The following is a 17,934-nucleotide window of genomic DNA, read 5'->3' as shown; positions in this document are numbered from 1 at the left end:
TTAAGACACAGGACCGAGGTCCAACAGCCAGGAAGCACAGGAACCAGGATATGAACTCTCACCTGCCACCCCAAAGCCCACATTCTACCTGCCAAACAAAACAAGGCAAAACAACATAGTAACTTGTGAAGACGTGATTAAAGGTAACGTGATTAATGATTAATTAATAAGTAAAGGTCATTTTGCATTTTTTGAATGCCCGAAAACAGTATTTGCTGGGAAGACATATGATGAAATGATAAGAGGGAAGTTTTTTGAGCATCTGTCATATCCTGGTGACATTCACATACAACATCTGTTAAATCTATTGACACGTATATGATCTGGGATCCTGTTTACCATACTGAGGCACAAACGAAGAAATTATGTTCAAGGAAGTTAAGAAATTTACCTAATGAATGTCATGGTGAAAGCTGGCATTCAGACTCGAATCCCCCTGCTTAATATGAGTATATAAATAAATTATGCTGTTAACACAAAGAGAGGGGGTGCCTGGGTGGCACAGTTGGTTAAGTTTCTGAATCTTGATATCAACTCAGGTCATGATCTCAGGGTTGTGAGATGGAGCCTCACTTCAGGCTCGGCACAGAGTCAGCTTGAGATTCTCTCTCTCCTTCTCCCTCCACCCCTCTCCCCACTCATGCTCTCTCTCTCTCTCTTCCTCTCTCTCTCTCTCAAATAAATAAATAAGGAAAATCTTTAAACAAACAAACACAGAGGAAAGTGCATGTTAGCCTGGGTCAGGCTGGCCTCTCAGCCATGAAACCCCTCAGATTCTCCTATAAACCATTTCCTTCCTCAGGGCCTCAGGATTTGAAGTCCTCCTAATCAGGATTAAAACCCTACATTTCCTTTTTTTTAAGATTTTATTTATTTGAAAGAAAGAGAGCACGAGTGAGGTAAGGGGCAGAGGGAGAAGCAGACTCTCCACTGAGCAGGACCAATGTGGGGCTTGATCCCAGTACTCCAGGATCATGATGTGAGCTAAAGGCAGTTGCTTAACTGAGCCACCCAGGCACCCCCAATCCCCACATATCTGAGCTTACTATGTGCCACGCCTGGGTTGGGTATATTAGGTATATTATTTCATTTCATTCTTTGTGAGAGGGGCAATCCCGGGTGGCTCAGCGGTTTAGCGCTGCCTTCAGCCCAAGATGTGATCCTGGAGACCCAGGATTGAGTCCCACGTCGGGCTCCCTGCATGGAACCTGCTTCTCCCTCTGCCTGTGTCTCTGCCTCTCTCTCTCTCTCTCTCTCTCTCTCTCTGTCTCTCATGAATAAATAAAATATTTAAAAAAATTCTTTGTGAGAACACTGTGAGGTAGATAACTATAGGGATCATTATCCCTACTTTACAGGTGATCACATTGAAGCTGTGAGAAGTTATGTATCTTGATCAAGTGTGTGTGGGTGAGTCCAGGGGTTAATAATTCATTAATATTCTATGTGATATTATCTTCACAGTCTTATCCTTGCCCATCTGCAGACTGGAAAACAGATACAGACAAGTGAAAATGATTTGCCTCAGGGCCTTTGCACTTGCTATTCTCTCTGCCTGCAAAACTCTTCTCAGACATTCTGGTGGTTCACTCCCTCAGCCTCTTTAGGTCTTCACTTAAAAGTCATCTTCTCAAGCGGGCTTTTCCAACCACCTTATTGAAAAGTTCAACCACCACTCTTACATGTCAATGACAAAAAGACAACCCAATGCAAATGTAGGCAAAGGTCTTAAATAGACATCTCTCTAAGAAGATATACAAACGGCCAGTGAGCACATGAAGAAATGTTCGACACCTAATGACTTACATTAGGGAAATACAATTCAAAACTTCACCAGATATCAGTACTTAGCACTCAGATGGCTGTTATTTACTAAATGGAAAATAACAAGTGCTGGCAAGGATGTGGAGAAATTGGAGCCTCCATACACTGCAGGTGGGATCAGAAAAAGGCCTGTCCACTGTGGGAAACAATTTGGCGATTCTAAGGTTTTTACCCCAAAGAAATGAAAACAGGGGACGTCTGGGTGGCTCAGTGGTTGAGCATCTGCCTTTGGCTCAGGGAGCGATCTTAGGGTCTGGGATCAAGTCCCACATTGGGCTCCTTGCGGGGAGCCTGCTTCTCCTTCTGCCTAATGTCTCTGCCTTTCTCTGTGTTTCTCATGAATAAATAAAGTCCTTTAAAAAAAGAAATGAAAACGGGGATGCAAATACTTCTACCAGAAAGTTCATAGAGACACTATTCACAATAGCCAAATGTCCATCAGCTGATGAATGGATATATCAGATGTGATCTATCCATAAAACAGAATATTATTCAATGACACTAAATTGTTCACTTTGAAATGGTTAATTTTATGTTATGTGAATTTCACCTCAATTTAACCAACAAGTTCAACCCCAAACAATCTTATTTTCCTTCCCTGCATGGTTTTTCTCCATCAGGCACATTGCCCCCTCCCTCACACACTATATATCTGACTTACTTATCAATTGTCCATTTTGTTTCTCTAGACTATAAGTTCCAAGAGAATGGGTATGGGTCTCTTTTCTTAACTCACATATCCTTAAAGAGTCACTGGCACTCAGTAAATATTTGTTATATAAGTGAATTAGGAAGGGTGTGGCACAGTGGGTTAAGCATCAGACTCTTGGTTTCCCTTCAGGTTGTGATCTCAAAGTCATGAGATTGAGCCCCACGTTGGGCTCTGTACTCAGCGCAGGGTCTGCTTGAAACTCTCTTTCCCTCTCCTGCTGCCCCTCACCCTGCTTGCTTGCTCTCTCAAATAAGTAAATAAGTCAAAAAGAAAAGAAAAAGAAAAGAAAAGGAAAGGAAAGGAAAGAAAAAAGAAAGATGTGGTGAAGAGTCCTGCCCCTCGAGCTCCACCTCATCTCCCTCAAATATGTTAACAATAACCCTCAATCTGGGCTCTTTTTTTTTTTTTCCTCCCTTTCCTGAGGAGCTGAATTCACAGGTTCTCACTTGGCTGAGCCCTTTAAACCTTCTCTGCTGGGAGTATGAAAGAAGGAGCACAGAAGAGACCATGAATCCATCACAATGTAGAGAAACACTGTCTGCTCCTCTGCTCTGTGGCTTCCCACAGCAGTTTATGGGAGCCCCAGACCACAGCTATGAAGCCATCCTGTCCCCCAGCCAGGAGGACATCCTCCCCAGCTGTACACAAGTGGCTCTTCAGAGGGCAGTATTTACAGGAACAAGTCAATAACCATTTATGGGACAGCTATCTGACACAGCCTTGTACCAGGCACTCAGCCAAATTACAAATGAAAGATATCATTCATCCACTCATGTGGTTGACAAACATTCGTTGAACACCTACTATGTGCCTTATATTTTGGCCCTTGATTTCACAGTTTACAGTTGAATTTACAGCTTAGATGCCAACCCTGTATAAACCAGGGTTTCTCAGCTCAGCACTATGGACACTTTGGACAAGACAACTCTTTGTCATGGGGCGCTTGTCTAGGTCTTGTGGGATGGGATGTTCAGCAGGATTCCCAGGCCCTTGCACATAATAGGTGCTTAGTAAACACTTGAACGAAAAGAATGGGGAAAGGATTGCGAGAAAGGCCTGGAGAAGCATAGGCTGATACTTTAGGGCTTAATGTTCAGGAGAGACATGTATTATCTGACTTCTTTCATTGTCCATCCATCCAACAATCCATCCACTCATTCACCAAACATTCCCTAGACATCTGGATTGTGTCTGGAACCTAGGAGACTCTAGTTTCAAGAACTTACAGTCGGCCAGGAGACGTGAGATAACTTTAGAACTTCAGAACTCAGAAATAACATCAACACTGGATACAGAGTGGCAAGCCATGGTTTGAGGGCACATATACATGGTGTACTGGTCAAGACAAGGACAACAATTGCTCTATGCCCAGGTTCAATAACCCAATATTCAAATATTTAATTATAGAAGAGATCAACAGATTTTTCTGCCACACCTAACTCCTCCTTCTAACTCAATCTGAAATCAGCAGGCCTTCATAGGCCTAACCATGGTTGATTGGACAAGGATGGGCATTTGCCCAAGCAAGCCAGACCATTGGCCAGTTGTCTTTTCAGAACCTATATCCTCATCTAATTATTATTATTACTAATAGTATTACTATTATTAGTAGTAATATTACTAATAACACATCATTTTTTAACAGATTTTATTAATTTATTTGAGGGAGAGAACACACATGAGTATGTGGGAGGAGAGAAAGAACCCTAGCAGACTCCACTGAGCACAGAGGCCAATGGGTGCAATCCCATGACCCCGAGATCACGACCTGAGCCAAAATTAAGAGTCAGACCTTAACTGACTGAGCCCCCAGGCACCCCAATAACATATCATTATTAATTAATAGCTGCAATTTACTGAACATTATTATGTACCAGGCATGGTGCTGTTAATGAGTAATCTGATTTAATTCCCTTAAAGAAAATCAGTCAATCAGAGACCTTTCATCATGTATGGTAACCCCAAGGACATTTAGGATTTAAGTGATGCACTTTGAGGAAAGAAGTGTAATTATTCAACTTTCACTTAATCAGAGAAACTAAGTGGTAGGTGGTATTGTAAAGGAAGGCGAGGCACTGGGCAGGCAGATGCTAAGTGGGAGACTGTTCCAGGCATAAGGGAAATGGGGGTGGGTATGAAAAAAAAAAGCAAGAGTGAGAACCAAGGGAAATAGGTTTGACTGGATAAAATGGACAGTGAGACTTTTGATAAAAGCAATGAAATGGGCAGGGAGAAGTACAGAAATCTTCAAATCATGGACTCTACCACTATCCTCTCCCTCTTCTAGCAAGTGAGAACTAGAGTGCTCTCTCTAGCCCTTCTTCCTGGAGCCTCCAGAGACTCTGTGCTCAGCCTCTGGTCTGCCCCTTGGCTGTAGCCCTCATTTCCTGTTTGCTATACCTGTCCTATCTCATATCACCATCTCCATGCTTCTGAGCTCAGTCTGGTGACCTGATCCCAGGTCCTCTCCATTCCTTTTTATTTTTTTTTTAAGATTTTATTTATTTATTAATGAGAGACAGAGAGAGAGAGAGAGGCAGATACAGGCAGAGGGAGAAGCAGGCTCCATGCAGGGAGCCCAATGTGGGACTCGATCCTGGGACTCCAGAATCACACCCTGGGCCGAAAGCAGGTGCTAAACTGCTGAGCGACCCAGGGATCTCCAATCCTCTCCATTTCATTGGCTTATCCATGAACGTTGATGCTCTTGAGCTGGACTGAGACTACTCTGATGAGTGCTCAACAAAAAGGATCAAAGCAAGTGAACATCTTTGCCATGAGGTACTGTCAGTTTGACAGGGCCAAGACAATGAGCCTGTGTTTTAGTTGTTTGTGAGGAATAAATAGTCATATTATGTCACTGTGGCATAATAAGTAATAAATATTTGGTCTCTGCTCCTGATTCCTGACATGGGGCTCCTAAAACCATTGGAATTTCCTGAGTGAGAGGGTGCTAAGGACATCTTTTAATATTTGGTCCTTAACCCTGGTTCTTGACACAGAGCTCCAAAATCCCTTAAAATTTCATTGGTGATAAAAGGGTCTTTTGTCCTAGTCAGGCAACATTTGGTGGGCTCCTGGAGAGCTCCAAAATGGGGAATGGTCACCAGAAAGACCAAGCCATCACTAGGAGCTTAGAACTTTCAGCCCCAGCCCCCATCCTCTGGGGAGAAGAGGAACTAGAGATTAAGTTAATAATTGATCATGCCTGTGTAATGAAGCCTTTGTAGAAATCCCTAAACTATGGAGTTTGGAGAACTTCAAGTTTGGAGAACACCTCTACTTGCTGAGACAGTGGTATACTCCAACTCCATGGAGACAGAAGCTCCTGTATTCAGAACTCTTCCAGCCAGATGTACCTCTTCATCTGGGTGTTCATCTGTATCCTTTCTTAAATCCTCTATAATAAACTAGTAAACATGTTCTCCTGAGTCCTATGAGCCACTATAGCAAATGATCATACCTGAGGAAAGGGTTGTAGGAACCCTCAATTTATAGCCAAGTCATTCATCTGGGGACCCACTACTTGTGATTGCCATCTGAAGTGGGGGCACTCCAGGGGACTGAGCCCTTCACTTGTGGTGTCTACACTAACTCTAGGCAGCTAGTGTCAGAATTGAATTGTAAGACACCCCACTGGTGTCCAGACATAGTCGGAGAACTAGTTAGTGTGGAAACCCCACCCATTCGATGTCAGAAGTGGTGTGAGTACAGAGACAGAGGTTTTTCCTTTTATTCACATAAGGGCTTACTATGCACATGTTCAGACAGAAATATGAAAGATGGTATTTCATGAAAGAATAAAAACAAACCAAGAAGAGAAGTTGTAATTGGGACAGGCCTCTTGGGAGTCCAGAACTAGGGAGTAATTCTCTATTCTGGATCACTCTAGGGACCCATGACACTGATGGGTCTTCATGCCACAGCTCCGCCCTCTACTCCTCTCTGCCTTCCCTCTGTCTCTCTGCTTTTGCTTTTTGTTTCACGCTCTAAATTTCCACCTTCTCAGCACAACCTTATTCTCCTTTCCTCCTCTATTCTCTGTATCTGAATGCCTTGCTGCAATTAAACAAATGGTTTTTATCTCTGCTTTAATGACAGAGATGGTGATTCACTAATACAAGGAAAGTATTTCACCCTTCCAAGGGTGATGATTTCAGCTTTTTAAAAAAATATATTTTATTTTTTCAGTAATCTCTACACCCAACGTGGGGCTCAAACTCACAACCCAGAGATCAAGAGTTGCGTGTTCCTCCAACTGATCCAGCCAGGCACCCCTGAATTCAGATTTTGAGTTTAAAAGGAGAAGCTATCAATCAAATGTGGATATCTTTGTAGGTAGACAAATTTTTTTAAATAAGTAAGTAAGCAATAAACTTGGCTCCTCAGAATAGTAAATAGAATTACGGTATGCTCCATCAATTCCACTTCTACCAAAGATTAAAAACAGGGATGTGAACAGAAATTTGTGCAACCATGTTTGTAGCTGCCTTATTCACAATAGCCAAAAAGATGGAAACAACCCAAATGTCCATTGGTGAACAAAAAGATAAACACAATGTGCTCAATCCACACAATAAAATATTATTCAGCCTTAAAAAGGAAGGAAATCCTGACATGTGCTACAATATGGATGAAACTGGCAGACATTATGCCAAGTGAAATAAGCCAGACACAATGACAAATATTGTATGACCCCCAATTACATGAGGGTCCTAGGTAGTCAAGTTCAAAAAAGACAGGAAGTGGTTTCCAGGGGCTTGGAGGAGAGAACAAGGAATCGGTGCTTAATGCGGACAGAATTTCAGTTTGAGGTGATGAAAGTTTACAAGGGGGATGGTGGTGACAGCCTCACAAGCATGTGAATGCACTTAATGCCACTGAACTGTATACTTAAAAATGGTTAAAATGGTAAAAAGTTATGTTTATTTTGCCACGATGTTAAAAAAAGTTTTTGGAAAAAAAAAAGTTTTTGGATTTTGGAAAATTAGAGATAGTTAACCAACCCATCATTTGCGTGAGAGCATCTCTTATGTTAGTTGGACTAAAAGAGAAGCTGGCAGAACTGTCATGAGGGGAATGAGAAAAGGGAAAGAAACTGAGGCTTTGGGTATACAAAGTAGCAGGTACCTGAGCCACATGCAAGAGCATACTTCATGATCCATCTATTAGCACGGGATGCCAGGGCAAGGACACCAAGGAAAAGAAGGCAGAAGTGGTAGCCTGCCAAGGTGATAAAATACCTCCCAGCACCCAGGAAGGCTGCCTTTGGGCATTTAGATCCTTGCTTGTCTCTGTACTTCAGGGAATGCTGTACACTGTGATCCCACAGAAGTTGTATCTCTGTTTGGGAATTTTAGAAGTGTTGTCTGCCAGCTTCCCAATGAACTTCACAAGGATTCGCCAGCAATGCTTCATAAAACAGAATGCTTCAGGTCTGAGTTAAAGAAAGCCCAGTTAAAATTACTTAAATGAGATACTTAAATGAGATAAAAAAGAAGCCCCAGGCAGGGTGGCTCCAGAAGTAGTTAACCCAGAGGCTCTAATCAAGTTCTTTGCATTGTTTTGCCCTACCATCCTGAGCACTTCACATTAGAAAGACCATTTCTCCTCAGGTCTTTTTCTCAGGAATGACCAAGGAGGTCCCTTTTTCAGAAGATCCCTAAAAAACTTTACCTCATGTTTCAGTGGCCATAATGGGTTTGTTTCCCCATTCCTGAACCAGTCACCTATAGGTAGAATGGGATTAACATGATCCACCTGAGTTGAGGATAGAGTTATCTTTCCTGAGGATTTGAAACCTGAAGAAAATTGGGGACCATATTAACAAAGAAAAAGAGAATAGATTTTGAATGGACACTTGAGTGTCCTGAGATACTGGTAAGTTCTGGGGAATAACTGACACTTGGAAAGAGTTTGGACTTAACTAGTGGGTGAAGAGTATGATTTCTGATACTCTGGGTCAAAGTTGGCTCACCTCCCAGTTTCATTCCAACCTGTGAGAAGGAGAAAGAGAAGAATGGAGGGCATGCTCTTTTCTTTTTTATGTTGTGACCTCAGCACACAGAGTCCCTTCTACTTGCTGCCCCAAGTATAACCTGGGTCCCTGATGAGAGTCCTTAAAGTCCTCCCCAGAGGATGCTGATCCTTTTCCCATTCCCTGGTGTCCTCTCCACCTCTAGTTCCAGATCAGTGATCCTCCAACTTGAGTAAACTCTGAGGCTCCCGGCATCTGGCTGAACCACTTTCTGTGCCTTTTCATTGCTGATATCTACTAATCAATCAATCAATCAATCAATCACCCTTATTCTTAGCAGACTTAAGCATCTAGCTTATCCTTCCTCCCCACCCCAGTTCCTACCACCATACTGATGACTTTATTGACTGTGAGATTACCCAAGACCCGGTCAACTTCCTGAGCCCTTGGTTCTTGTCCATCCTCATTCCAATGATCTTTGCCTTCATGCTACTTTGCCCACCACATTCTTTGACCATGTCCTGGACGTCAGTTTCTCCTAGAACTAATCTTCCTCTAAGGTCTTAAATTTCTCTGGCCACAGGCTGTATCCTCTATTCTTTCAGTTATTTCAGGCTTTGTAGTTCTTTGAAGTCCAGGATGTCTTGACCCTTCTACTTTCTCCTTCTTAGGACTCTCCTTCCTTCACTTCCTTCCCTATCCATCAGAGATTCCCTGGTCCTCATTATAGTTCACTTTTAGATTTATTTATTTTAGAGAGAGAGAGAGAAGAGAGCACATGCAAGTGGGGGATGCAGGGGTGGAGAGAGAGGGAGGGAGGGAGAGGATCTCCAGCAGACTCCCCATTGAGCAAGGAGCTCAACTCAGGGCTCAATCCCATGACACTGAGATTGTGACCTGAGCTGAAATCAAGTCAGGTGCTCAATGGACTGAGCCACCCAAGTGCCCTCCTGCTCTCCATTTTAGCCACTTTCTTTCCGGTGTTTGAGTAGTAGATATTGTGGGTGACGGCCCAGCATCTACTCCAACCCGTATGATAAATCCAAGCCAATCAGGGTCATTTCCTCTCTCTTTCTAGGGGAGGATCAGGTGTGTGACTCACTTCTAGCACCAGAAAGTAGAGTGAGGTGAGGAGAAAGGGGTTCCAGAAAAGATTTTCCCATCAAAGACAGAAGAACTGACTATCTTTCTGAGGATGAATCAATAAGGGTGACCACACAGACAGACAGGAAGAACCTGGATCCTTGATGATGCTTTCAAGCCACTAAATCAACTCCTAAATTTTGTCCTCTCTCTGGATAGCCTATATATGAGATAATTTATTTTATATTTAAGCCACTTTGAGTCTGGTATTCTGTTACCTTCAGACAAAAGCACTCCAGTAACACAATTCTCAACCTCCAGCAAAAGTTCAGCCCTGGATCAATGTAAATTTATTTCTATTTTCATATTTTTCATATTTGTCCTGCTAAGACTGATAGGTCCTTGGTCCTGTAGAAACCTGAGACCTCTCTACCATCCACCATTAGAAGGAAATCCCCAGTTTTCCCTACCCATCCCCAGCCTCTGTGTTTAGGGTCACAGAAGACCCAGTTATTATATGAAGTGGCCAGCTGTCTTGACTAGGAAATAGATTTTTAAAGTTCCCAAGAAGGATGTGTATATTGGGCTTAGATGGAATGGAGGGAAGAGGAGATCCTGGGATTAAAAGAAATCGAGCATTTATGAAAAATATAGCACGAGTTTACCCAGAACAAATTGAGTGAACAACCAGTCATTCCTTGTGCCTGTATTGAGTTGGGAAACAAAGAAAAGCTTTCTGCCCTATGTTGTGGGGCTAGCAAGGGAGGTGACTTAGGGGGAAGGAGGTGACTTAGGGGGAAGGAGAAGCAGAGATGTAGCTTCACTCACACTGATTCAAGAACAAATGTAAAAAACCAAAATAGACATAGTAGATACCAATGATTACAAATTCTAAAACTATTTGAACCACTTGGCAAGACCTGATGGGTCCTTGAAATGTGGAGGTGAGAGGTGGATCCTATAGGTGGGAAGGCCCCAGGCCCTTATTATAATCTCAGTCACATAGGCATTGCAACAACCAATTCATGGTTTTTAATTCTCAGTGGCACCCTGGAATTCCTGTTTTCCCTGTTGGCTCTCTTCTGTTCACCATAGCAACTGTTTTGAATCTTCTTCACTCTCATTGAACCTCCCACTCTTCAGCCTTGACTTTCTCTCTCCTCAGGCACATCTGCCTCTTATTTCACACAGAAAATGGATACCTTCTGATTGGGCCAGCCCTCACCCTCCTCACTTACCTGCAACTATACTCCCTTTTCCTCTATCTCACAAATTTAGTCAGCGGTGCTGGCCAATAGAACTTGTTACAATGGTGTAAATGTTCTGTATCTTCACTGCCACATGTGGCTATTGAACACTTGAAATACGGTGAGTAAGAATGAAGAACTGAATTTTAAATTTCATTTAATTATAATTAATTCAAATTTAAATGGCCACACGTAGTTATTGCCCACCCCATTAGGCAGCACTGGCTTAGTGTAACTCGAAGAAAAACTGTTTTGAATACTAGAGCACTGGAATCTCTCTTAACTCTGTGACATCCCTAAGCAGTAGACTCTTGACCAAATTATTATAAGAATTCTGAGTTAGATGATGAGACGTAAGGAAGAGAGGGTCAGAAAGGCATGTTCACAAGAAATTGCCATGGAGAAATACAGAGGAAAAAAATCACTTGACATGCTTTATTTTAGTAGCTCCAGTTACCAAGTGAGAAACCACAGTGAGTTCCCAGCTCAAACACTGTACTCCTGAAGGAGATTAAGAGGCTCCTATAGTATCTTTACTGCAAATCCACACTGGTACTGACACCAACATAGAGTTTGGTAGGGGGAAGAACCAAACACCAGCCAGGTGAGAGTGTGGTGTCAGCTGAGTTATTTCAAAGGGCATCCAGGGGCACCTGGGTGGCTCAGTCAGTTGAGCGACTGACTTAATTTGGGAGCGACAGACTTGATTTTCTCTCACATCATGATATCAGGGTCATGAGATTGAGCCCAGCAGCCTGGCTCCTCACTCAGCAGGCAGTCTTCTTGAGATTCTCCTCCTCTGCCCCTCTCCCACTTTCTGTCTCTTCTCTGTCTCCCTAAAAATAAATACATCTTTAAAAAAGGAAAAAAGAAGCGGGGAGGCATCTGGTTATCTTTGTTTGGATTCTCTACCCAAATGCAAAATGTGCACAACACAAACACGAACAGAACGGTGACTGGCATGTCTCTTTGTGAAGCTGATTTTGCTCAATTTTGATCATTCTACCACATTTCAAACAGTTACGTATCTGTTAAAACATAAAAAGTTAGAATACCATAACCTCCTGCCTCCACACACTTCTAAATGGTTAGCCAATTGCTCTGAGGTCCTATTTCGAGTAATTTTTCCTCCTTGATTTTAAACACTTCTGTCATTCGCTAAGTACTCACCTTTGTGTTCAATTCTTGATTCTGTCCTATTCCATTAACTTATCTGTCAATTTTCTTTTCTCCTGTGGCTGCTGGCTTATTTGGAAACCGCTCTTTTTTCTGATTTTTTTTTTATTGGAGTTCAATTTGCCAACATATAGTAAACACCCAGTGTTCATCCCATCAAGTGCCCCCCTCAATGCCCGTCACCCAGTCACCCCCACCCCCCGCCCACCTCCCTTTCCACCACCCCTTGTTCGTTTCCCAGAGTTAGGAGTCCCTCATGTTCTGTCTCCCTCTCTGATATTTCCTACTCATTTTCCTTTCCTTTCCCCTTTATTCCCTTTCACTATTTTTTATATTCCCTAAATGAATGAGACCATATAATGTTTGTCCTTCTCTGATTGACTTAATTCACTCAGCATAATACCCTCCAGTTTCAGCCACATCAAAGCAAATGGTGGGTATTTGTTGTTTCTAATGGCTGAGGAATATTCCATTGTATACATAAACCACATCTTCTTTATCCATTCATCTTTCAATGGACAGTTTGGTTATTGTGGACATTGCTGCTATAAACATCGGGGTGCAGGTGTCCCGGCGTTTCACTGCATCTGTATCTTTGGGGTAAATCCCCAGCAGTGCAACTGCTGGGACATAGGGCAGATCTATTTTTAACTCTTTGAGGAGTTTTCCAGAGTGGCTGCACCAGTTCACATTCCCACCAACAGTGTAAGAGGGTTCCCCTTTCTCCACTTCCTCTCCAACATTTGTGGTTTCCTGCCTTGTTAATTTTCCCCATTCTCATTGGTGTGAGGTGGTATCTCATTGTGGTTTTGATTTGTATTTCCCTGATGGCAAGTGATGCGGAGCATTTCCTCATGTGCTTGTTGGCCATGTCTATGTCTTCCTCTGTGAGATTTCTGTTCATGTCTTTTGCCCATTTCATGATTGGATTGTTTCTTTGGTGTTGAGTTTAATAAGTTCTTTATAGATCTTGGATACTAGCCCTTTATCTGATAGGTCATTTGTAAATATCTTCTCCCATTCTGTAGGTTGTCTTTTAGTTTTGTTGACTGTATCCTTTGCTGTGCAAAAGCTTCTTATCTTGATGAAGTCCCAATAGTTCATTTTTGCTTTTGTTTCTCTTGCCTTCGTGGATGTATCTTGCAAGAAGTTACTGTGGCCAAGTTCAAAAAGGGTGTTGCCTGTGTTCTCCTCTAGGATTTTGATGGAATCTTGTCTCACATTTAGATCTTTCATCCATTTTGAGTTTATCTTTGTGTATGGTGTAAGAGAATGGTCCAGTTTCATTCTTCTGCATGTGGATGTCCAATTGGGAACCGCTCTTCTGTTGGCTTCTGGGTACACGCTCCCTCCTCATTTTTCTCTCCTTCTCTGATGCCTCTTGGTATTGGATCCTTCAGAGATCCTCCTTCAGCCCCCTTACATGTCACTGTACCCTCTCCCTGGGCAGATCCCCTGCCTCCACTCCTGCCCCCCTTCTATCCGCTTTCCACGGTGCACTTTAGTGATTTTACTAAAGTGTAAATGAAGTCATACCACAACTCTGCTTACAGATGCACCTATTGCTTTCAGCATAAATGCCTGACTCCGTAACAGCAGCCACAGGAGGTTGAAATAGACTGAGTTTCCCCAAAGTGGACTGTAAGGCAAGAATTCAGGTGCAAGTACTTCATTAGGGGAGGTGAGGCCAGTAAGGTGGGGAAGTGGGACAGGGAGAGAAGGCAGCCAATACAGGAAGCATTGAAGAACAGGTCACTGCTGTAGGCATCTGGGTCTCAATCCCACTACGGACCTCTGAGAAACTGCCTAGACTGCCTCAGTGTTGTCCCATGAGAGCAGAGTATCTAACCTGAGTCTTCCAGCCTAGGAGCCTCTGTCCTTTGAGAGTCACACTTCTTTCTTTCTCTTCCTCCTTACTTCCCTCTCCCTCCCTTCCCTCCTTTCTTCTCCCCCCTCCTACACCTTAAATCCCCCCCCCCTGCTATATCCCAATAGGCCCCTGATGTCCTGTTTCTTCTTTGATCCCGCCCATAGCTTTAGGTAATTGGACCAGAGATAGATAGCCAAACCAATCAGATTTACTCTTCTGGGACTCTGGAATTAAGCTGTGGGTCTGGGGCCTCACTTGAACTGTGGCCACTTAATGTGGATGCTATGATAGCCTTGTTTGGTGACATGCCCCCAGAGGGACAGAGAAGTCCCATGTTTATGGAGATGCACAGTGGGTGCAGAGAGAGACAGACAAGGAAGGACCACACAGCTTCAGACAAACCCAAACTGCAACCTCAGCGTGGGACATTTTAATTTCCCTATTAATAAGTTCTCACCATGTTTCCTGCATTTGAGCTCTGTAAGACAACAGTGTTTCCTCAAAAAACTACCTTTTCTGCTGAAGGTCACTTGATTTTCTGGCCTGTAACCAGAAACATACACACCCTTGACTAAGAGAAATTCACCCAAGCCCTCAAGCCCCATTCAATTAATGATTTGACTTCCTACTTCACAAAGAAACAGAGACCTGAATCATTCTTGACATTCCACTTTGAACATCTTTGAATGGCTCAAATGTTTCCATCTTAACCACCCCCTTTCCCAATCTTCCCTTGACACTACACCTCCCATTAAAAACCACCCTTCCTTGGGGCAGCCCGGGTGGCTCAGCGGTTTAGCACCACCTTTGGTCCAGGGCCTGACCCTGGAGACTCGGGAGTCCCACGTCGGGCTCCCTGCATGGAGCTTGTTTCTCCCTCTGCCTGTGTCCCTGCCTCTCTCTCTGTGTCTCTCATGAATAAGTAAATAAAATCTTTAAAATAAAATAAAATAAAAACCACCCTTCCCCTCAAGCTGAGTGTAAAGGAAAAGTAGTCCACGTCCGTGTGTCCACTCTCCCCTTAATCAGTCCCTATATGCACTATTATTTTGTGGAGAAGTGTGCCATTCTGAAGATGTGATTTTAAGTGTCTAAGGGAATTTTAGGTCTGAAGGCTCATAGACTGTACAAGTGTGGCACTTCAGAAGGCCGATTTGGTCTGGAAATAGAAACTTTTAAAATCTATCAGTGATTTTCAAAAAGTGATGGATGGGTATGGTAGAAAAACTTCATAGAAAAGTGATAAATAAGTCATTTGACAAACACTGACAAATGCCTCAGTTCCCTCCCCAGAGATCATCTTGTATATCCTTCCAGACACAGCAAGCTTCACAGATTTAGGAGGATAACTCGTGCAGTTACATAAGGATCTAGAACGGATCTGAACTTGATTTAATGCTCTGCTGTTGCCATCTTGAAATTCTTAATCTTGAGTAAGGGACCCCACATTTTCATTTTGCACTGGGCCCCTAAATTATGTAGTAATTTCTATTTCCTACTTCCAGTCCTATTTCCAGCTGTATTCCATGCATAGTTAAAATATAATATATACATGTATTCCTCTTTCTATCCCCTTTTCTTTAGTATTTGGTGATTCTTAAAAGAATGTGTGTGGATGAAATTTCCCAGGAAGACAGAGAAGTCATTAGTGCTATTTACCAAATATGTCTGCTTCTTCTGTTTCTGGATACTGGGGCAAGGGGGATGGGGATATTTGGTGAGATTGCATTTCCTGGTTCCTTGGTGGTTAGATGGGGCCAAGTGACGAGTTTTGACCAATGAGTTAGGGGTAAAAGGGAGTGCATCATTTCTAGGTCAGAGTTTTTTGTTTTTTGATATTTATCTATTTTAAAGAGAGTGTGAGTATGCACATTAGTGGGAGGGCAGGGGAGGGACAGAGGGAGAGGGAGAGGGATAGAATCTCTTTTTTTTTTTTTTTTTTTTTTTTGAGGGATAGAATCTCTAGCGGACTCCTGAGTGAGCACAGAGCCCCACCTGGGGCTCTATCCCAGGACCCTGAGATCATGACCTGAGCTGAAATGAAGAGTCCGACGCTTAACCAACTGAGCCACCCAGGTGCCTCAAGTTCAGAACATTTAAATACCACTGTAAAAGCTGCCAGATTTCTCATTCAAGAGTTCAAGATAGTAACTGTTCCATGAGTTTTGCTTTCCGAGTGACTACGATGAACAGAGCTTCCTGGGTGATCCATGGTGAATATTTATTGTGGATGAGAAATAAAATGACATTGTTTTAAGCCATGGAATTTGGAGGGCTGTTTGTTATTGCAACATAACCTGTTCTATCATGACTGATAGAAATATAAAAAATACTGAAACAGAATTTGCTAGAACTGATACATAAAAGGAGAAGAGTCACGGAGGTAAAGATGATAATCTAGGGGTGCCTGGGTGTCTCAGTGGGTGAAGCATCTGCCTTTGGTGCAGGTCATAATTCCATGATCCCCACATTGGGATCCCTGCTCAGCGGGGAGCCTGTTTCTCCCTCTGCCCTTCCCCCGACTTGTGCTCACTCTGTCTTGTATGCTGTCTCCTTCTCTTAAATAAAATCTTAAAAAAAAAAAATAAGAAACTAGAAGAAGGGACCCAGGGGAGTCATGGAAATCAAGGGAAGAAATTGCTCAAGAAGTAGAAAGTGAGGGGTGCCTGGATGGCTCAGTCAGTTAAGCATCTGCCTTTGGCTCAGGTCATGATTGAGTCCTGCATCCAACTCTCTGCTCAGCAGACAGCCTGCTTCTTGCTCTGCCTACCGCTCTGCCTGCTTGTGCGAGCTCTCTCTCTCTCTGTCAAATAAATAAAATCTTTTAAAAAGGGGCGCGGGGTAGAGAACAGTACGTGATGTTTGTCCAAAAAGTCAAATAGGATAAGGAATAAAATATATCACTAAATATGGCAACTAAGAACTCATTGGTAAGCTTATTAAGAACAGTATTCATGAAGTGGGGGTAGGAGAGATAGTACACAGAAGGTGGAGGAAGTAGAGGGGAGAGCATGTGGGATCAGCGTAGGAGTTCAGCAGTAAGACCAGGAGACCTGCCATGTGCACTTGTGAGAAAGACCAAGAAACTTTGCATTCAATCTCACCTTCCTCCTGCTCTCCAGCCTCCTAAACTGAGAGCCAGGAGGTAAGGTAGCTCCTGGTGTAGCTCACATGAGTGAAAAAGTAAAATTTAGTTCAGACTGGAAAAGTAAAAATTAGTGTGGCCACTTAACAGGTTGTAAGAGCAGAAATAGATAAAGTCAGCTGCAAAAATAATAGGAAACAATATTTTATTAGATAAAGTGATAATGCCACCTCTCCTCATCTTTTTTGAGTGATTGCCACTTTCTTACTAGAAATGTCATCCTCTAAAATCATAGACTATCAGAACATTTGCTATTGGAAATTGCATCAGTAAGAAAGAAATAGTCCACTTTTGCCTGGAGGATCTAAGTCACCTGGCCACAGAGAAACAGCCTCAATTTGTACCTTTGGTGCAGAGCTTCAGATAAATGGTTTCTAGATACAACATTCAACGCCTGCCTTAGCTTTATTCCTTCCAGGGAATCAGGGCCCTGGGTCCAATCTGCAATCCAGATCTGGAGTTGACCGTTTTATACAAATCTGCTTTGTTTTGAGCCTGTCAAAAAATGCTTTCACTTAAATTTAATCTAGACTCCACCATAGTCCATAATCCTATGGTAACTCTGTCCCTTTGATGATGATCCTTTGATGATGACTCCTCTGGCATGAGCTCTGTCTCACTGAATGAGGCAATAAACCAAATTTCGTTGAATGGCAAGTTTGTTTCTGCTGGTCTTAGGCTGATTGGCCTAGGTCATGAGTGGAATTCTGGGGGCAGAGCAGAGATTGGATCTTAAGGGTCATGCAGGAAATCTCCAGGATATAAATAAAGTCTTCCTCCCCTCCCAGCCCCAGCTGGGATTCCCCCCACCATCTACAGACCAGAGTGCTGTGGAGGAAGTGTGCAGAGGGAGAAGAGGGAGACCCCGTTCACCCAGTGTTCATAGACATCTGGGGCTGA

Source organism: Canis aureus, chromosome 27, assembly GCF_053574225.1.
Source record: "Canis aureus isolate CA01 chromosome 27, VMU_Caureus_v.1.0, whole genome shotgun sequence".
Lineage (NCBI taxonomy): Eukaryota > Metazoa > Chordata > Mammalia > Carnivora > Canidae > Canis > Canis aureus.
The sequence above is the reverse complement of the archived record's forward strand: the minus strand, read 5'-3'. Positions refer to the sequence as shown.